Source organism: Rattus norvegicus, chromosome 2 (assembly GCF_021556685.1).
Source record: "Rattus norvegicus strain SHRSP/BbbUtx chromosome 2, alternate assembly SHRSP_T2T, whole genome shotgun sequence".
NCBI classification, from domain to species: Eukaryota; Metazoa; Chordata; class Mammalia; order Rodentia; family Muridae; genus Rattus; species Rattus norvegicus.
In genome coordinates, this window is record NC_141535.1 from 103,597,488 (window position 1) to 103,620,608 (window position 23,121).

The 23,121-nt window shown below is 39.6% G+C and overlaps 1 long non-coding RNA gene across 1 annotated transcript in view; it reads left to right on the forward strand.

Moving 5' to 3' along the window:
* Positions 1–5,292: 5,292 nt before the first annotated feature.
* Positions 5,293–23,121, forward strand: part of LOC148006677 (uncharacterized) — a 33,743-nt gene continuing 15,914 nt past the window's right edge. Inside the window, exon 1 of the long non-coding RNA XR_015671422.1 lies at positions 5,293–7,076. This is a non-coding gene — a long non-coding RNA (uncharacterized LOC148006677). The remainder of the gene's footprint in view (positions 7,077–23,121) is intronic.

Here is a 23,121-nt window from a genome sequence, read left to right on the forward strand (position 1 = left end):
GTGTGTATACTGGATTTAGGTGTATACAGAGTTAGAAACTGGTCTTTACTGAGCATACAATGTAAAACTGGCAAGCACAGGATATTTAAGGATCCAATGAGGAGCCTGTTGAGGGTTTCATAGATGGGTTGTAAAAAGGAAAAGACCAAAAAAGACCTTACCTGACCTGATTTCCTATCAGAAAGGCCGAGTGCATGTGTCAGCCTGGACAATGGAAGCTGACATGAGATAAGGAAAGGGCAGGGACTGGAGAGGAATCTGGCAGAGGGAAGAGCCACACCAGAGTGAGAGTTCAGAGTCAAATAGTAGAGTCTGGGCCTGCCTTCCTAGGAGACAATAAAGACTGAAATGTGAATAGGCAAGAAGTTGATACCTACCAGGAAGTATACACTGCACGTGAACTATTGGAGCAGTAAATAATCTTTGTGACAACTTCTGCACACTAAGTATGAAAATTAAATTGTTTGATGTTATATAGCTAAGCCATGGAACAGCCATGAGTTAACTTTGGCTTTTCAGTCCTTGTGCCCCAGCTTAATAATGGGGAGCTGTGTTCTATTACTAATGGAAAGCTATTAAAATTATCTGTCTCTCACCCTGAAGCACTCACATCTCAGGATGCCTGGTGGTAAGAGATGCCTATGGCCAGGATACTTGGGGAGCTATTTATCATGCTATTGATGTATACATCAATATGTAAATGTCTTGAGAAAAACTGCAACAGGGCGAATGAATTATTAGCACTCTGGTGCCAGTGGGCAGTGGAATAGAAAAAGTAAAAGTATGGAGTGAGTTTTGAAGCAGTTTATTTTATGTGTGTGGGTGTCTTGCCTGCCTGTTTGTATGTCTGTACATCATGTGTACCTGGAGAGGACTCGAGGGCACTAGATTGCCTGGACCTGACTTTGCAGAGGGTTGTGAGTCTCCTTGTGGGTTCTGGGAATCAAACCCAAGTCCTTTGCAATAGCATCCATCTTATTCACTGAGCCATCTCTCCAGCCTCTGGAAACTGTTTTAGTTAGGAAATGCAGTACTGACGGTCACAGGATTCCTGGCTGGGACCTCAGAAGAGTACTCCAGGACTGACAGGAAAGGATATACTTATCTAGAAGAAAAAGGAAGAGTAGGAAAGTGGATTCCAAGCAAGGAAATATCTAGGGCAAAATTCATGCTGTGGGAGGGAGGGAGGTAGTGAAGTGAGGAGAAAAGAGGGACTTAATTTTTCAGGAGCTAAACCCCAGGGATGAAGCAATATGAGTAGCTAAGTAGGCAGGGCTGGGTCTAAACTTCATTTGCCATGGAAGAAGCTTTAAAAAAGTGAGGTCATTGGGAAAATGCGCGGGACCACACTGGGGGAAGAGAGCTAACAAGGATGCAGCTGAGAACCCAGTTTGGTAACTAGTAAACGTCTGGATGAGAAATGACAGTGAAAGCAGACGGGAAAAGACTGAGAGGTTAAGTTGAGAGACATCCTGTGTCTTGGTATGTGAAACTATAATGGATAAGGGGGAAGGAAAGGTGGCTGAAGGCAGCCCAGGAGCAAACCTCAGAAGGAAGAGACAGGGAGTCTTGGAATCTAAAGAAAGCATTCTCTGCCTACTGGAAGAGTAGTGCATGCTCTTAAGTGATGAGCCATCTCTCCACTCCTTCATTTAAACCTATACCTTATGTCAGGATCCTGGGCAATAAATTGGGTGAGGGGAGTCACCTTCCTGGTGCAGCCACATTGAATAAATTTCTCTCTGTCTTTGACTTTCTTGGCTCCTTAATTGGACTATTGAGGACAAGTGACTGAGCCTAGTTTTTAAGACTGCCAGAGCCCCAGTACCAAAGTAAAATCTAGCCTGGAAGCTGTGACTCTATTGCTGGGGCCAGAAGTGTGTTAGACTGTAAGGAAACAGCCTGTAAATGAAGGCCAGGGCTCTAGAACCACAGAACGAGCAAGCCTGAGGGCTCCAGACACAAATCTCTTAATAGGATAGATAGGATAGTGAGGAGGGAGCTGAAGAAACCGACCCAGGGAAACATCCTCAGAAGGCAAGAGAGGACCAGGCAGAACCCTCAGAAAAGGGGTAGAAGTGAGTTAATTATCCTTAGAACTTAGATAACATGAAAGGATGGGGAGAGACAGCCATGTCCCCAGCATTGATTTCAGTTATCTTCCCTTTCTTTTGTTTTGTCCTTCCTTTGATGCGGGGCAGGCCCATGCAGCAAGTAGGTAGCCACTAGGTGTCAGCCTTGCTTTGTGTTTTCTCTTAACCTCAGGAAATTCGGAGATTTGGACTACCTTCCCCCGATGTTTTCATTCCAGATTTGAATTTCAGAATGGTGGGAAGGAGGGGCTATGCAGTCAAGTATTTGCTGAGTCACCGCTAAGGCAAGACCCTCTGAGCCATAAAGAGAAGCAAATGAAAAGGAGAAACTGAAGCCAGAGAGAGACATTGATGATGTAGCAGGGAAGGGGAAGATGTTTCCAGAAAAGAGAACATGGAAGGTGTATAGGTGCCAGGCTTCAGAAAGGTGTGTGTGCTGTAGAGACAGGAGTAGCTCACACAGCCTGAGGCTTTGATAGAAGATGAAGTGCGAGACGCAAGTAGCTGACATGGGAGACCAGCGGTTGGGGTACTCCTTAAAGTCTCAAGTGAAGTGCCAGTTTCAAAATAAACTAAATTCCTTGAAGATGTGGGAAAATTACATAGAATGTTCTCAAGGTTGAGAGCTGAGTTGTAGAGTACATGGTTCAGTCAAAGGTCCTGACCTGCCAGCCCTTGAGTCTCACAATCCAGGGCCCCATGAGTGTGTACCTTCAGCATGCTCCTCATAGCTGCCTGCAGGCCTTGACCAAGTAGAGCTTGAATAAATAACCTCACGAAAAGGAGTCTCTGGAGTGCCAAAAAGACAGTGGCAGGTTGGCTTTTGTCTTTGGAGTTATGATGAGTTTGTGTTTTTGTTGCTTTCTGTTTCTCCATGCCAGCTGCCACCCAACTTCTAACTAGAATGTGCCAGTCTAAACTAGAATGTCCTGGAAGAGTTGTTTTAAAGGTTCTCACTTTTGGTTTCATTTTTCTGTTATATTAAAAGACCCCCGGAACAGGGAGACCCTCACTCAAGTCTCGGGATGACGCGACCCCCCAAGAACTCACATAAGACCATCCTTGCTGTAATTTACACAAGGTTTATTGATAGGAACCAGTGCACTGGGGTCGAGACTCGTATCCCACACAGGGGTAGAGGAGTTCGACCACCAGTAGCTAAGAGAAGGGGAATTTAAAGGAAGAAATCACAACCCAAGGGGGTAGGGAGGGCGTCATTGGAAAATGTTGAGAATACCAGTGAAAAATCACAAGGAGAAGCTTCCTGTTTCTCAAGATTGTTTAACTTTATGGTCCACCAGTTCCTGGGAGAAGCTTCCTGCTTCTCAAGATTGTTCTCTAAGATTTTAATCTAACTTTATGGTCAGCTAGTTCCTGGGAGAGAGTTGTCAAACCGGCTGGTGTAATCGCAGTTCCAGAGCCCGACCAGTTTCTTTCTTCTGCTCTAAACTTTTGTCTAGAGGGCAACCTTAAAACTTTTACCTTTCAATATTTTCCTTTTTTTTTTTCTACCCTAGATGCCAGTGCCCAACTCATTCTCATACTTACTCCCGAGGTACAGAATTTTGAGGTTTTACATCAGCTTCAGTTTCACTTTCTACCACTGGCATTTGAGTAAAGTGAGGACTAGGGAAATCAAGGCATGCTTGAGGCAGGTGTATGAAAATACCTGCCTCTTACTGGGACAGTGTTGATACAGAGCTCCAACTGTGACAGGAGGGTTGAGTGCATGATATTTAATACTATTTATTCTTTTACTTTTAAATACAGTGTTTTTCAAAACGGGAAACACACTTATGATATTTGAAGAATGTTTTGGTTCTTCGGGAACAAGACTTTGGGGATAAAAGACAACTCAAAAAAGTAAAGTAAGGTGATTGCCAGAAGAAAAAACATCTTGCCCATACCCATTTAAAAAATAATTATTTCCTTTTTATCTTTTATTGGATTTTTAAAATTTACATTTTAAATGTTATCCCCTTTCCCAGTTTCCCCTCTAGAAACCCACTATCCCATCCCCATGAACCCCCCACCCCTGCTTCTATGAGGGTGCTCCCTCACCCACCCACCCACCCACTCCCTCCTACCTCCAGGCCCTGACATTTCCCTACCCTGGGACATCAAGCCTTCACAGGACCAAGGGGATTCCCTCCCATTGATGCCCAACAAGGCCATCCTCTGCTGCATATGTGAATGGAGCCATAGGTCCATCCATATGCTCTCTTGGGATGGTGGTTTACTCTCTGGGAGCTCTTGGGTGGTCTAGTTAGTTTATTGTTGTTCTTATGGGGTTGCAAACCCCTCCAGCTACTTCAGTCCTTTCTCTAACTCCTCCATTGGGGACCCTGTTCTCAGTCCAATGGTTGACTGCGAGCATCCACCTCTGTATTTGTCATGTTCTGGCAAAGCCTCTCAGGAGACAGCTATATCAGGCTCCTGTAACAGGCTGGATTTTTTAATGTAAACTCTCACCTAATAATTTTCATAATTTTTTCATAATGGTTCCTACTGAATGTTTATTATTATAAGAGAAAGACCTTTTTTCTTTAGACAGAAAAAAAGTGGAATTGTTGAGGATTGCTCTGTTGCTATATATTGTAATTTTAAACTCTGTATCCAAAGGTCTAGTTGTCTATGAGTGAATTCTCACATTTACCAGTTTTTTGTTGTGCAAACCTTGATCCTTAATTTAAAACTAAAATAAAATTGGCTAATTTAGTAATTGGCTAAATAAAAATTGCTACAGCCAATAACTGAAGGGAGTAGAGGTAGGCAGGTATCTTAGTTAGGGCTTCCATTGCTGTAACAGACACCATGATCAAGATAACTCTTTTTAGTTCTTTTAAAGATTTATTTTGGGGGAGTACATGAGACACCCAGAACAGTATTAGCAATTACCATTGCTTTTCATTTTCTCCCAGAACTCAATGGTAAAACCCTTTTGCTGAAGATGCCATACACTCCAGGAATTGGAGTTGGAGGAAAGGAGATGGAGATGTAATTAACCTGGAATCCTCTTCCCTGAACAGAATCTGAAGGTACTATGCAAGAGTTCCAATAACAATGAACTTCAACATCTGTACATAATATTGAGATTTAAGTTAATGTTATGTAAGGACATAATTAATTTGCAATATGACAAGGGAACACCAGATGTTGATATTTCTCAAGAAGCAAAATTGGAATGTCAACAAATGTTGACATTTGAAGAACATAGGCATCCCTCAATTTCTAAAAAATACTTGGGATAAATTATGTCCAAATATCTCAGATGTTTTTCTGTTTTACCTAACCTTGAACATGCTGACCTAAGAATCAGGCTTCCTTGCTCAACTGTAAACTTTTAACTTTGTTATCAGAAGAGCTATAACATTAAAGATGAACCATTTGCAATGTGCACGTATGTGCTTCCTTGCTATGGATTCCCATTTCAGTTCTTCTGATATTCATCACAAGAAGTGATTTGACCAATTTCTCACATAGGAGTACCTGGGAAACTCTAAGAATCTATTGTTAAGAGTAAGGGCTTCTCTTACTTTGCTAAGCATTATTTTTCCTTGATAAATACATTTTAAGTAAGTTTTACAATGTACTATTTCTTTTTTAAAGGTACACACCACTGTCGTGGCCCTCTGTTTTATTAATTTATGTATGTATTTTTGCCTAAATGCATGTATGTATACCATGTGATTGCTTCATATTTATTTCATGTTTTGTTCCATTCTTCCAGAAATATTATAGTCAGATTCAAAATTTAAAAAAATAAAAATAAAAAGTCTTAATCCCCCCACTAAAGATTTATTTATTTATTTTATGTAAGTACATTGTTGCTCTCTTCAGACATACCTGAAGAGGGCCCTCATCGGATCCCATTACAGATGGTTGTGAGACACCCTGTGGTTGCTGGGAATTGAACTCAGGACCTCTTTAAGAGCACTGAGTGATTTTGCCAACCTCTCACCCCAACCCCCCACCAAGGTATCTCTTATAAGGACAGCATTTAACTGGGACTGGCTTACAGGTTCAGAGGTTCAGTCTATTATCAAGAAGACTGGAGCATGGCAGCATCTAGGCAGGCATGGTGCAGAAGGAGCTGAGAGTTTGACATCTTCATCTAAAGGCTGCTAGAAAAGACTGGCTTCCAGGCAGCTAGGACGAGGATTTTAAAGCCCATGCTACAATGGCACACTTCCTCCAACAAGGTCACACCTACTCCAGGAAGGCCATACCTCCTAATAGTGCCACTCTCTGGCCCAAACATATTCAAACACAGCAGGTTTGGAATTAAATGGTTTGGGGTTGCAGAGAAGGAGGAAGAAGGATGTGGGAGAGAGGAGGAAGCTACATGAGAAGAGATGGACCATGATCACATGGTCAGGAGAAACAGCAAGTATTAGTGGTACACCACTGGGGAAGTAATCAGGCCAGAAGTTAGAAAAGTAGATTAGGGAATATTCTCTGGTAATTGTCAAAGCCAAATAAAATAACCATAGTCTCATTCATCTGTTAGTTAGATGGTGATAAGTTTAAATTGAATCTACTACACCATACCCACTGTCACTAGTAAAAATCAGTTTTACAGTTACCATTGTGATGGGAACAGCCCAATTTAGATGTAAAGTAGTTGTATGGACTTGACTAAAGTAAAATTTAACCAATATATAACTTTAAAATAAAACTTTTATTAAAGAGATTATACAGGGATAATGATATGTTTTGCTTATAGACAAAACATAGGAGCACAAATAATTTGGTTCAATTATTAATACAAACATATAAGATGTCTGTTGAATATGCTATAATTATTAACAAATTCCATTTGTGTTCATTGTATTCATTTGTCAAAAAACTTGAGACGATTTTCCTTCTTCAAACTGGGAACCTAAATTGTGAAGATCAGATTGGACAACAAAACAATTAAAAGATAAATTTGCTACAATACGAAGACGGAAGGCATACACTATAAACTCATGAATATTCAAGGTCAGTGTGACCAATTAAATGCAAGCAGAATGTTATTCAGTAAGATAAGAAGTAATGTCATTTTCAGATAGATAGGTATGATGTGGGTATTGTGAATGTATAGCTGTAATTATTCCATTTATTATTTTTAATTCAAACACTTAGCTTAACTTTTTGCTTAAATATACAGATATAGTCTACTTTTACTTACGAACTCATTTTGGAGATAGACATTTTTAATATAGTAGTCCATGTAAAAATCCAGATTTCTTGTCATTGAGTGAATATTTGGCAAGCATATTTGAATTAATATTCACTCAACTCCCATGTAACGAGAACTGCACAGGGAAGCACAAATCCTGTCATGTGGTTAACTTGTTGAAATCCTAGCAGAATGATTCTCCTAAAACAAAACTTCTAGCAGTTGAACAAAGCAGCAGTGCACCATGATCTTTCTTCATTTCCCCCCAAAACAGTATATGTACAAATTTAATAAATAATAGTAGAACAACAATGCCAAGCAACCAGAGCTTCCAGGGACTAAGTCACTACCCAAAGACTATACATGGACTGACCCTGGACTCTGACCTCACAGGTAGCAATGAATATCCTAGTAAGATCACCAATGGAAGGGGAAGCCCTTGGTCCTGCCAAGACTGAACCCCCAGTGAACGTGATTGTTGGGGGGAGGGCGGTAATGGGGGGAGGATGGGGAGGGGAAAAATAGCTTTGTATGGCTTAACTGTGTGATTTCCAAATTTATAATTTTTCTTGCTGCTTACCATATCACTCAAGAAAAATAAAATGTTTTTTGAGTGTTTTTATCCTTTTGCCAGTCTGAGGACTCATATCTAGGGCCTCGTGCATGATAGCCATGTGGTTTTTCACTAAGCTACATCCATGACTGAAAAGATGCTTCTTTATATGACGTAAAGTATGTGCCAGATATAAAATGAACAGAGCAGTTTCTCTTTTTATAAGGAATCTACAGAACAAATGGGGAAAGTTAGAGTAACTTCACACTATTGAAATGAGATTCAACAAATAGCATTTAATATGGTGACAAGTCCATATAATATTGGTGAGTAAAAATCCCTAACAGAACACAGAAAGGCCCAGGACTTCCACTCCTGCTTTTGAAGCATAGAAAGATTGAGTGATGTGCCAAGCTGTAGATTGGACAGCTGCTGTCTGGCCTTGAGAAACATGAAGTGTGCACCTTGGGGAGAAGTGGCACCCTCACTACAAACAAAGAAAAAACTTCTTTCTGGAAGATGAAGAGGTGTTGGGTTAAAGGAACAGGCACAGATGACCAAAACTAATGAGAGGATAAAATTCAAGACACAGGGCCAGAAATTGTACATGCTATGTAAAGAATTTTTGACATTATCACACAGGGTTAAGGAGCCATTTGATACACATTAAAAAAAAAACTATGGTAAATTCTTTCTTTGTTCCTTTCTTCCTTCTTTTCTTCCTTTTCTTCCCTTCCTTCCTTCCTTTTTTTTTTCTTTCTTTCTTCTTTCCTCTGTGTAGCCCTGGTTGTCCTGAAACTTCTTTGTAGACCTGGGTGGCCTTGAAATCAGAAATCTACTGCCTCTGCCTCTCTCTCTGCCTCTGCCTCTGCCTCTCTGCCTCTGCCTCTGCCTCTGCCTCTCTGCCTCTGCCTCTGCCTCTGCCTCTACCTCTACCTCTGCCTCTGCCTCTGCCTCTGCCTCTGCCTCTGCCTCTGCCTCTCTACCTCTGCCTCTGCCTCTCTACCTCTGCCTCTGCCTCTGCCTCTCTGCCTCTGCCTCTGCCTCTGCCTCTGCCTCTGCCTCTGCCTCTGCCTCTCTGCCTCTGCCTCTGCCTCTGCCTCTCTGCCTCTGCCTCTGCCTCTGCCTCTCTGCCTCTGCCTCTGCCTCTGCCTCTGCCTCTACCTCTACCTCTGCCTCTGCCTCTCTGCCTCTGCCTCTGCCTCTGCCTCTCTGCCTCTGCCTCTGCCTCTCTGCCTCTGCCTCTGCCTCTGCCTCTCTGCCTCTGCCTCTGCCTCTCTGCCTCTGCCTCTGCCTCTCTGCCTCTGCCTCTGCCTCTCTGCCTCTGCCTCTGCCTCTGCCTCTGCCTCTATCTCTGCCTCTCTGCCTCTGCCTCTGCCTCTGCCTTTGCCTCTCTGCCTCTGCCTCTGCCTCTGCCTCTGCCTCTGCCTCTGCCTCTGCCTCTGCCTCTCTGCCTCTGCCTCTGCCTCTGCCTCTGCCTCTGCCTCTGCCTCTGCCTCTCTGCCTCTGCCTCTGCCTCTGCCTCTACCTCTGCCTCTGCCTCTGCCTCTGCCTCTCTGCCTCTGCCTCTGCCTCTCTGCCTCTGCCTCTGCCTCTGCCTCTGCCTCTGCCTCTGCCTCTGCCTCTGCCTCTCTCTCTCTGCCTCTGCCTCTGCCTCTGCCTCTGCCTCTCTCTGCCTCTGCCTCTGCCTCTGCCTCTGCCTCTGCCTCTGCCTCTGCCTCTGCCTCTGCCTCTGCCTCTGCCTCTGCCTCTGCCTCTGCCTCTGCCTCTCTCTCTGCCTCTGCCTCTGCCTCTGCCTCTGCCTCTGCCTCTGCCTCTGCCTCTGCCTCTGCCTCTGCCTCTGCCTCTCTGCCTCTGCCTCTGCCTCTGCCTCTGCCTCTGCCTCTGCCTCTGCCTCTGCCTCTGCCTCTGCCTCTGCCTCTGCCTCTGCCTCTGCCTCTGCCTCCCAAGTGTTGGGATTCACGGCTTGAACCACCACAAATGGCTATTTCTTTCATTTTTTTTAAACAAGCAAAAAATAATGCCAAAGAAAAGAACACTTCAAAATGTCCATGTTTAATTCAGAAATGGAGAAATGTAGACAAATGGTCAAATATAAAAATGGAGATACTTTTGAGTAACTTGCTAAGCTGAGTCATGCTAAGGAAATCATTTCTGAGTCTATACTCTTTAGGAAAGTCTCAGTACTTCGGTTTTCATTTCCTTTAGTTGGAATCACTGTATTTCTTATGTAAGACATCAGGCGGAATGAGCAGGAGGAAAGCCAAGACCACTTTGCTGGGAGATTTTTCTAAGTATTTGGTAGACATCTTGAGATGATAGAAGTATAAATGTTTACTAATGAGTCTTAAATCTAAATCTTCATCTTTGTTGACAATTAGAATCCAATTAATGTTCAGGAATATTTCTTGAGTCTTTTAGAGTTTAATTTAAGGGTTCAGTAACATAGTGTGCTATGCGGTGATTAAACTTGAATTTAGTCTTATCCCTGAAGTTTCAGTGACACTGAATTGGTAATAACTCTCTGAATTTTTATTAGCTGTGATCCTCAAGGGTTATTTTAAACCACACTAAAAGCAGATTGTTTGCAATAGGTTATCAACTTTATTGGAGCAAAATCCTATTGCAAATACAGTGTGCTTCCAATGCTCACATTATGTCACCCAAACTCAGTATTGTGAACTGTAATAAAGGCTGATGTAATAGTGTTAATATGGGGTCCAGGGGGCAATGAAGAATATAGGTAAAATGCAAATAATAAAATATTTCATGAAGAGGCAAAAGCTCTCAAAGAAGACCTGAATTTTACTGCATTTAGAAGGTGAAAAAACAATCCACATTACAAATTTGTATAATTCATATAATAAAATTGTTTCTCAATCATTCAGGCAAGAGCTTTGTGGATGTATAGTGTTTGCTCTTAGATGTTATGAAAATTTTTTCAAAATATAAATATACATGCATTTTAAATTTTTATATGTATATAAAGCAAAATACTCAGACTAATTTTGAAGAAAACTGTTTTATTTTTAATTTTTTCTCTTTATTTTTGCGAGTGTTTTGCCTGCATGTACACTATGTGTATCTGTACACTATGTGTGTGCCTAGTACCTATAGAAACCAGAGGGATCCCCTGAAATTGGAGTTGCAAATTGTTATGAATCTCCTTATGGGTGCTAGCAATCAAATATAGATTATCTAGAAGGAAAGACAATGGTCTTAACCACTGAGTCATCTTTCCATCCCTCTAAAATGCTTTAATTTAATGACAAATCTAAATTTTACCACACCAGTTGTTTAATTGTTTTATCAATTATCTTCTGAATACTAATTGGGCTCATAGTGCCATTGGTGACATTTTAGTGCAGGATCTGAGAGATGTGGCTATGAGGTAGTAAAGACCAATAAGGTTGAGTCAGATGGAAATAGTGTCAGTTGTATATTCTCCTCCACATCAAGAGTAGTGTCTGAAGGGTCTGCTCTCTATCAGCTCTCATGAAGCTCAGTAGACACATGCTCAGACCTTCCCTCCCAGATTAGAGTCAAGTGAAATAAGAACTTACCATTCAAAATAGAGTGAGGTTTGGCTCAATGGTTAAACTCCTGGGTAGAATATACAGAACTCTGAATTCCAATCTCAGCATGATGGGAAGGTAAATAGAGAAAAAAGTAGCAAGGATTCAAACTTTTGTGACATAGGTATTCAAAGAATGGAGGGAAGCTGAGTGTGATTAGGTTACAGCGTGTATGTGGGAAATCAGTAGGATATAAGATTGAAAAACAAAATTTAGGCTTATCTGTTTGTGTCAACAGAATGGATCTGATCCATAGGAACTACACTGCAGTTAGTTGTCCAACGGATAGTTTGACGCACAAGAACAGGGGTCATGTGTCAATAAGTCACTTGCACATATGTGGTCTGTGTGTCACAGGCGTGAAGAGACAAAATAATACCATATCCAGATCATTCAAGAACAAACTACAAAGTTCTCCTGAGTGCTAGTCCTTGGGGCTGGGTAAGTCTTCAGGAGACAACAGGAAAAACATCTGAAAGGTAATGGAAAAAAATTCAGGGTGAAGTTGACTTGACAAAATCAGAAATTGAATAGGAAGGACAGCATTCGTTGAAACAAATGACATGGAGGCCACCGATGACCTTTCAGAGAGTGACAGGAGTGAAATCAGGACTGCACTGTGCTAAGTTTGTGCTGTCACAATGAAGATAACATGAACAGAACTTGAGAGATCTGGTTATGAAAGAGAACAAAGAATTGACTGCAGGTGGGGCATATGGTACAAGGTAGTCTCTGTTTTGCTGTAGAGACTGGGACAGGTTCCCCACCATGCAAAGCTGAGTTTTAATTTAGTGACTCAGTAGAATTGTTTCTTATGCCATAATGAGTTGACAGGACAACACTCCTTGAGGTGGAAGGGCCATTTGCAACCAGACTACCAAGCAGAAGTTCTTAGTGACCTCTTGCTGTGGCTATCAAGGAGGAGATGACAACAAAATAGCTTTTTGAGTTAGAAAGGAAACAAAAACAAAGATGTCTCTTAAGTCAAAGATTAAAACAAACAAACAAAAACCTCTTTAAACAAGTTTTGCAAGCTTTGCACTCCACATGTTTACATTAAATCATCATTTGGATTTTATACAAATGACCAAGCCAGCTCAATCAGTCATCAGGTTCTTCATCTGGGCCTATTTCCTGAGTCAAGGCCCCAAGTCAGATTCCTGCTTTGAGCTTATTTCTTTTGTCCTAATAATGTCAAATTCCCACCAAGTGTCTAGAAACAAGTGGCCCCAAAAGTCTCTTTACATCTCCCCCTTACTTATTTCGTAAATAAGACTGAGCCTGTCTTAGGTCGTTCTGACATGAATACCTTCCTTACTATCATGCAATATGCATTATCAAAAGCAATGGTATTCTGTCTTAGGTTGGTAAGGCTCTGTGCAGAATGTTACCCATCCTTGGGTTGCCAACCTGTTAAATGACTCTGTATGGGGGTCCATTTTTAGGTCCAAGCCATGTATTTTGGCTGCCAACATGTTGCTGTTGTTAAAGGCAGGCTTTATCACAATGGGCAGGAATAAAAGTATTCCCAGGACAAGAAGAGCTAGCATGGTCAAGCTATATATGCTGTTCTCGAAGCTTGACCAAGACGGAAATACTGACCTCAGGCCATGAATAACTTAATCAGCAATATCTGCAGCATCAACACTCAGCAGAGTAGCATTCTTTGAATTCATAATCTCAGTATGCAAGGTTAAAACATCCGGAGGTGTTAGAATTATGTCAAATACCCTGCAAGTGTCTTTGAACCTTCTTCCAATCATAGTGACTATAATTGTAAATTTTAGAAGTAACACAAGTCCATTGGTAATTATCATGACATTCAGGATGATTTCTTACTCTAAAATTCTGAACATCCTCTCCAATAATTTGAAGAACAGTATCATAAAGAGCATCAATCTGTAGTTCCAAATGCCTAAATCCTCTTGAATACTCAAAACGTTAGTACATTTGATTAACAAAAATAGCTGTCTTAGCTTTGAGTCAAAGCAATTGTAGAAGCAGTGGAGCTACCTATTAATGCAGTTAAAGCTGCTACACCAGCAAATCAAGCCCACTACCCTCTTGCTTCTGTTTAAAGCCTGATTCACTTCTTTCAATATTTGCAAGCCTTTGTCAGAATACCAGGGTCCTGTAATACACACAAGCAATAAAACAAAAGCTGGTTGATAGACCATCATAACAGACCTGCAAGACTGCAACACATTAACACAATTAGAAAGTGTACAATCAACACAACTTACATTAAATATCATAGAAGAAACAAAAGTAATTTTAACATGATCAATTAATAAAAGATTAGGAGCCTTATAACACATACATTAACATTTGTTAGAAATCTGGATCCTGTCCCAATTGTATTCACTGTAAATGTAACTTCATACAAGGCAATTCTGAATTTTTAAATGTCTCTGAAAATGTCTAGAACCAGTCTTCCAAATGAAGACTGTTATTTCCAATATTGGATTGATTTCTAGCCCAGTCCATGACTGAGTCAGAATAACTGGTCACATTAAAGGAAAGAGAAGAGTCATAACCTCTCATTTTGATTTTTTGAAGGCAATTTCTACAGTCTCATGCTCTCTGTACCAAGGGTCTAAAAGCTTGAGGCAAGGCAGTTTGTCCAATCTGGGATATTGACAAGCAAAGGTGGGTCAGGAACATACATCTAATACAGCTTTCCATCACCCTTGTCAGGACACTTAGCAAGTTTATATACAGGTCAGCATCATTCGTTGTCTAAGCATCAGCGTCAGTCACTCTGGCAGCTAGCATACTCCTACAGCATCCTGCAGAAAAATCACAAACATGTCCTCTTCCCCATATTAATATCTGATCAGGATCATGCCATATGCCAGTAAGTGGATCCTTCCATTTCACCTAGGCACAAGTATGCCTAGTTGTAGTATGCCATAGACAGTCCTTGGCATCCAAATTAAAATTTAAAATAGAAAAAGCATTATTTAAATAATTGTGTGGTATACACAGATATAACCCCCCTTTTTATTTTATGAAGATATTGTTTTAAAGTTTCACAATACCTTGTCCTTGAGGATTATAAGAAATCCCAGTAATATGGGTAATAATAAATTGACAACAAAACCTCTCAAATGCTTGACTGCAATAGCCAGTTTCATTATCTGTTTTAATCTGACTTAAAACACCAAGCATAGAAAAACAACATAGGCAATGACTAATTACATTTTTAGTTGCTTCTCCTGTTAAAGCAGTTGCAACTAGAAAGCCTGAAAAAATGTCAATAGTCACATGTACATACTTTAATTTTCCAAAATCAGAAATATGAGTAACATCGATTTGCCATTATGATTAGGTACAAGTCCTCGGAGATCAACACCATTATGTGGTACAGGAAGAAATTGAAGACACCGAGGACAAGTATTTACAATTGGATTTGCATATTTCTCTAGAAATCCCAAATTATTGTCTCAAGCTCTTACTATTTTGATGATGTAATTGTCCCTGAAATCTTCTGTGGCATTGCCCTAACTAAGGGGTCGAGGCAATCCAGTATAAGCTCTTAAATGTTCTACAAAAAAACAGTATGTTATCCAAATTAGGTTGTATTTGCATAAATAATTGCAAATTTTGAGAATTATCAGTATCTAAAGAAGGAACAACTTCAAGCAATTAGTATACAAATTAAAATTTTGATTTTTCAACATTTAAAAACAGTGGCTACAGCACACAATTCAATAATCTGTGCTGAAGCAGGTGGAAACGCAAGAGAATAAACATGTGATCCAATTACTGATGCTGCCTTCTCATTAAATGAGTCATCTATAAATACAGTAAGCACATTTTCTATGTGCTACATGTGTACATTTACAGGAAATACAAAAGCATGCATAAAGGAAAATTATCAATTTTGCCTGAAAAGTTTGCACATGTAATAGGCCAACTATCAGTATTCTGAAATAACCAATTTAATTGCTGTTTGGGATAAGGAATATTTCATCAAGTTCTTTCCCAAAATACTTCTGTGATTCTATCCTACAGTTCTGCTTCATGTTAAACTTTACTTGGTGTTAAACTTTACTTGGGTGTTAAAACTTTACTTGGAGATGAGAAAAGATGAATCCACATTAATGGTCCCTTTTGCCAAAGGACTACTGTGGGTACAAACAACCAACAATTGATCATAGTCTATATAAAGTATCTGCTGTTGACTAATAGTTTCCTCTACTTTCTGCCAAGATATTCATTCCTCATCAGTTAACTGTCAAGGGGAATTAGGATTTGCATCCCCCTTAAGAGTGTCAGGGGTTTAAGTTGTCCTGTGATAAGCTTAAGGTGAGATCTTAAGCCAACTAACATTTCCTAACAGCTTTTGAAAATAATTTATAGTAAGTAAACGATCTTTTCTTATTTGAATTTTCTGTGCCACAATTTGTTTAGGATATAACTAATGTCCCAAATATTGCCTTTGAATCTTTTCTGGAGTAACAACTACTTCAAAACTTTTAATAATAAAATACCATCCATATAATGAACAATATACACTGGAAAATCCAAAGTCTTAACTTCTTATACTGAAGCAGTGATAAAATTATTTACATAAGGTTGGGCTATTAGCCATTCCTTTGCAAAACTTTCCAATGATATCATTTCATGGGCTTTCCAAAATTACAAGCAAATACACTAAATGCAAACCCTTTTACAATCACCAGGACCCAAAGAAACAGTATAAAAACTATCCTCCAAATCCATAATAATTCTATATGCATTTCCTGGAATGTCAATTGGAGTAAGCAAACAGGCTGTACTGCTCTCACAAATTCCATAGCCTCATCAACCCTTTGCAAACCCTGCAACAATCTCTAACTGCTTGATTTTTTTTCTTAATTACAAATATGTGTGAGTTAGAATCCTGAGCCTGTGACCAAACTGCAAACTGCAGCCAATGGAACACTGGCAGTTTAACTATAATTTCCCTTGCAACACCAGAGCACAACCACAACTTTGGAAAGCAAAACTCAACCTCCAACAAACAATCTAGTCTCTCCAAAATCAACACCAGCTGCAGCTCTCCCATCCTACAGTTTGGCAGCCAATTCCTGCACACGAACAGACAATGGTGCAACCTCCAATACCTCAAAGAGATACTTCCCTAAACCCTACCTTTTATAAGTCTGTTTCTAGGATAAGAACTACATAAAATATTACCCAAGTTACACATATCTTTAGAAACCTGTTTCCCTGGGTCAGCTCGTGCCATGTGTTGTGTGAATGATTCTAACTCTGAGTTACCAGTTTTAAGCCAACTTTCTGTTACCAATAGTAAAAATTTTTAATCATACCCAATAACTTACTTACAAGCCAATAATCTACAACCAAAACATGTAGAGCATATTTATACATTTAAAACCAGTCAGAAAAAAAAATGAAGTGGCTACACACATCTTACATATTTAGACCAAACAAAATTGTCTTACTTTTTATAGCTGTAATTTCAAAGAGCACCTTGTCATCTGTTAAAGCCAATAAACACAATCACAGAGATTTTTCCAGGAAAACCATCAGCTTCCTTACGTTAGAAGTCTAGAAGGTGCTGGCCCCTTTAAAAGCAGCTTGTACAGACAACCTCTGGCAAGGCTTCTCTAGCTATTCTAGACTCCTAGGCAGGTGCAGGTCCAAAGGCCAATTGAGGCTGCTTTTTATTTTTTTGAAATGAGTTAAAATTAAATCAAGGGGTGAACAACCAGCAGATAAAGTTTTAGACATTTTTTTTAAACATGAAACACAGAACAACAAACAATCAAACAACAAAACGAAAACATGGACAAGGACAGATTGGCGCTCCAAGGACAGACATTAGACATAGAGGGAGAGAACTAGACAATGTCCCACCAAAAGGACCCAGATATCCTACCTAAGGGACCCAGAACCAGAAATAAACATTTCTCCAATCAGAGCCAAAAATAAGACAGGTCTCCTGACTTCCTTCTGGCCCTAGGAGAGCTCCAAAAAAGCTTATGCTCATTTTCCTTCTCTTTCGCCAAAGCATCCCTGAATAGAAAGGGAGGACAGTTTTCCTCAAACCCAATCTTTCTCATCTCTAGGGTGTAAACTGTCTCTAGTCAGGTTCCAAATACTAAAAGCATCTATGAGAATTATCTTCACTTCTCTAGATTTTAGCATAAATCTAACAGAACACATACACAAAAAACACTGTACCATTACCTTTTAACAAGGTTCATTCACCTTCAATTTCCATGGTATCCTTCACTGTATCCTGCTTACTGGAGTTCCAAAGTTGAGGTACCATTTGACCCAGCCAGCTCAGTCAGTCAACAGGTTCTCCAGGGTAGGAGTCAGGATTTAAAAGAAAAAAAAGACAGACAACATTTAACATAACTCCAGCCAGTTCTGAGGCTGAAGCAGATGTTTTATTTTCCAATCTGCTTTTATACCACTTTAATTACATGTAGAATAATAAGATCAGTTCTGGGTCAAGGAACAAGCAAGGCTCCTGTAAACACCTTTCTAGGGGCTAGTCAGGATGACCAAGGCAAAAGGAGTCACACACACACACTGAGCCTGCTCAGAGCTTTGCATTAACTCAAGTGTAAATTTCTCAATCTGGCCTATTTCCTGAGTCAAGGCCCCAAGTCAGATTCCTGCTTAGAGCTTATTTCTTTTGTACTGATAATGTCAAATTCTAGTGTCTAGAAGTAAGTGGCCCCAAAAGGCTCTCTACATCCAAAGTTTTGATTTTATTTTTAAAAACAGCACTCTAGGATAATTCCCCCCAACCCTAGGACCTTCTACAATGAGATAGAGTGTTTTTAATTAAATGAGTGTGGAGAAACATTTCCTGGTTTTAAAAGTAATTATCAAGTTGAAAACATGAGGAAGAAGAACAAAAAAGAGGTTCAAAAATCTACATGGGGTTCAGGTTTAATATTTGTTAAGTCATTTATGAGGCAAAATAGTGGTGACATATTTCAAACACTCTAATCTTTACATGAACATTGTATATAATTTAGCATGAATTTTAGTCTTTGCTTTAGACATCTCAGATACAGACACTGTTAATGAGTGTCTGATGTTATTATAGACTCTCTTTTCTGTATTGTTAAAAGTTGAGACAACTCCCTGAACCAAATCCTGTGGGGTAGAGTGCTGGACCCTCAGAAGTGCAGACAATCCTGAAAACCCAGAGGAGACAACTACTATATGCCCACATTCCTGACCAAAGAGGAAACTGCCTAGTGCCATCTGTGCCCTCTGTGCACAGAGACCTAGGAGCTGTCAGGGGCAGGACCCTTTGAGTTTCTGCATGTGCCAAGAGCTGAAAGCAAGTCGCCAGGAGAGCTTACACACCTGAGAGCAAAGGTAAGACCAACTCTTCTGTGCAAGCAACCCGACTGGAAGTTCAGGAAACACAAACCCAGGAACAACGTTCTGTTCCCATATCCACCTGAAAGAAAACAGGTCTACAGGAGTGCTGACACACAAGCCTACAGGACAGTCAAGCCACTGTCAGAGACAGCAAGACAAGCTAACACCAGAGACAACCTGATGGAGAGAGGCAAACATAGGAACAAAAGCAACAGAAACCAAGACTACTTGGCATCATCAAGTTCTCCCATCAAAGCAAATACTGGATATCCAAACACACTGGAAAAGCAAGACTTGGATTTAAAAATCACATCTGATGATGATGATAGAGGACTTTAAGAAGGACATAAATAATTCCCTTAAAGAAATATAGGACAACATGGGTAGACAAGTAGAAGCCCTTAAAGAGGAAACACAAAAATCTGTTAAAGAATTACAGGAAAACACAACCACACAGGTGAAGGAATTGAAAAACATTTGGGATTTAAAAATGGAGAGAGAAAAAATAAAGAAAGCACAAAGAGAGACAACCCTGGAGATAGAAAACCTAGGAAAGAGATAAGGAATCATAGATGCAAGCATCAGCAACGGAACACAAGAGATAGAAGAGAAACTCTCAGGGGCAGAAGATACCATAGAAAACACTGACATAACTGTACAACATAATGTAAAATGTAAAAGGCTCCTAGCCCAAAAAATCTGGGAAATCCAGGACACAATGAGAAGATCAAACATAAGGATAATGGGTATAGAAAAGAGTGAAGACTTCCAACTTAAAGGGCCAGTAAATAGCTTCAACAAAATCATGGAAGAAAACTTCCCTAACTTAAAGAAAGAGATGCCCATAAACGTACAAGAATCCTACAGAACTCAAATATATTGGGCCAGAAGAGAAATTCCTCCCATCACATAATAGTCAAAACACCAACCACACAAAACAAAGAATATTAAAAGCAGTAAGGGAAAAGGGTCAAGTAACATATAAGGGCAGACCTATCAGAGTTGGACCAGACATCTCACCAGAGACTATGAAAGCCAGAAGATTCTGGACAGATGTCATACAGACCCTAAGAGAAGACAAATGCCAGCCCAGGCTATTATATCCAGCAAAACAATCAATTAACATAGATGGAGAAACCAAGATATTCCATGACAAAACCAAATTTACACAATATCTTTCTACAAATCCAACACTACAAAGGATAATAGATGGAAAACTCCAGCACAAGGAGGAAAACTATAACATAGAAAAAGCAAGAAAGTAATTTCCTTGCAACAAAACCAAAAGAAGAGAGCCACACAAACAAAATTCCACCTCTAACAACAAAAATAAAAGGAAATGACAATCACTATCCCTTAACATCTCTTAACATTAATGGACTCAATTCCCCCCCAAAAAAAGACATAGAGTAACAGACTGGATATGTTAAGAGGACCCACGATTTTTCTGTATACAGGAAACACACCTCAGAGACAAAGACAGACACTATCTCAGAGTAAAAGGCTGGAAAACAACTTTCTAAGCAAATGGTCTGGAAGAAACAAGCTAGAGTAGCCATTCTAATCTCGAATAAAATTGTCATTCAACCAAAAGTTATCCAAAAAGGTAAGGAAGGACACTTCATATTCATCACAGGAAAAATCCACCAAGATGAACTCTCAATCCTAAATATCTATAGTCCAAATGTAAGGGCACCTACATTTATAAAAGAAACCTTACTAAAGCTCAAAGCGCACATTGCACCTCACACGATAATAGTAGGAGATTTCAATGCCCCACTCTCATCGATGGACAGATCATGGAAACAGAAATTAAACAGAGACATAGAGAAACTGACAGAAGTCATGAACCAAATGGATTTAACAGATAATTATAGAACATTCCATCCTAAAACAAAAGGATATACCTTCTTCTCAGCACCTCATGATACTTTCTCCAAAATTGAACATATACTTGGTCATAAAACAGGCCTCAACAGATACAAGAAGATTGAAATAGTCCCAGATCATCATGGATTAAGGCTGGTCTTCAATGACATTAAAAAAAAAAACTATAAAAAGCCCACATGTATATGGAAGTTTAACAACACTCTACTCAATGATAATTTGGTCAAGGAAGAAATAAAGAAATTAAAGACTTTTTAAAATTTAATGAAAATGAAGGCACAACATACCCAAACTTATGGAACACAATGAAAGCAGTGATAAGATGAAAACTCATAGCTCTGAGTGCCTGCAGAAAGAAACAGGAAAGAGCATACATTATCAGCTTGACAGCACACCTAAAAGCTCTAGAACAAAAAGAGGCAAATACACCCAGGAGGAGTAGAAGGCAGGAAAAATCAAACTCACTGAAATCAACCAAGTAGAAACAAAAAGGACTATACAAAGAATCAACAAAACCAGGAGCTGGTTCTTTAAGAAAATCAACAAGATAGACAAACCCTTAGCCAGTCTAACCAGAGGATACAGAAAGTGTATCCAAATTAACAAAATCAGAAATGAAAAGGGAGACATAACAACAGAATCAGAAGGAATTCAAAAAATTATCAGATCCTTCTATGAAAGCTTATATTCAACAAAACTGGAAAATCAGGAAGAAATGAACAATTTTCTAGACAGATACCAGGTACCAAAGTTAAATCAGGATCAGATAAATGATCTAAACAGTCCCATAACTCCTAAAAGACAATAGAAGCAGTTATTAAAAGTCTCCCAACCAAAAAAGCCCAGGACCAGATGTGTTTAGTGCAGAATTCTATCAGACCTTCATAGAAGACCTCATACCAATATTGTTCAAGCTACTCCACAAAATAGAAACAGACAAAGCACTACACAATTCCTTCTATGAAGCCACAATTACTCTTATGCCTAAACCACACAAAGACCTAACAAAAAAAGAGAACTTCAGACCAATTTCCCTTATGAATATTGACGCAAAAATACTCAATAAAATTCTTACAAACCAAATCCAAGAACATATCAAATCAATCATCCATCATGACCAAGTAAGCTTCATCCCAGGGATGCAGGGTTGGTTCAACAAACAGAAATTCATCAATGTAACACACTATATAAACAAACTCAAAGAAAAGGCCACATGATCATTTCATTAGATGCTGAGAAAGCATTTGACAAAATTCAACACTCCTTCATGATAAAAGTCCTGGAAAGATCAGGAATTCGAGGCCCATACGTAAAAATAGTAAAAGCAATATATAGCAAACCAGTAGCCAATATCAAACTAAATGGAGAGAAACTTGAAGCAACCCCACTAAAATCAGGGACTAGACAAGGCTGCCTACTCTCTCCATACTTATTCATTATAGTACTCGAAGTCCTAGCCAGAGAAATCAGACAATAAAAGAGGTCAAAGGGATACATATTGGAAGGGAAGAAGTCAAAATATCAATGAAAGGAGGTCAAAGGGATACTCATTGGAAAGGAAGAAGCTAAAATATCACTATTTGTAGATGATATGATAGTATACTTAAGTGACCCCAAAAGTTCCACCAGAGAACTACTAAGCCTGATAAACAAGTTCAGCAAAGTAGCCGGGTATAAAATTAACTCATAAAATTAACTCAAAGGATAAACAGGCTGAGAAAGAAATTAGGGAAATGACACCCTTCACAATAGTCCCAAATAGCATAAAATACCTCAGTGTGACTCTAAGCAAGCAAGAGAAAGATCTGTATGACAAGAACTTCAAGTCTCTGAAGAAAGAAATTGAAGATCTTAGAAGATGGAAAGACCTCCCATGCTCATAGATTGTCAGGATTATATAGTAAAAATGGCCATTTTGCTGAAAGCAATCTACAGACTCAGTGCAATCCTCATCAAAATTGCAACTCAATTTTTCATAGAGTTAGAAACAACAATTTGCAAATTCATTAGGAATAACAAAAAAACCCAGGATATCGAAAACTCTACTCAACAATAAAAGAACTTCTGGGGGAACCACCATCCCTGACCTCAAGCAGTATTACACAGCAATAGTGATAGAAAATGTATGTTATTGGTATAGAGACAGGCGGGTAGATCAGCGGAATAAAATTGAAGACCCAGAAATGAACCCACACACCTATGGTCATCTGATCTTTGATAAAGCAGCTAAAACCACCCAATGTAGAAAAGATAGCATTTTCAACAAATGGTGCTGGTTCAACTGGAGGTCAGCATGTAGAAGAATGCAGATCGATTAATGCTTATCACCCTGTACAAAGCTTAAGTCCAAGTGGATTGAGGACCTCCACATCAAACCAGATACATTAAACTAATAGAAGAAAAAGTGGGGAAGAGTCTCAATCACATGAACACTGGGGAAAATTTCCTGAACAAAACACCAATGGCAGATGTTCTAAGATCAAGAAC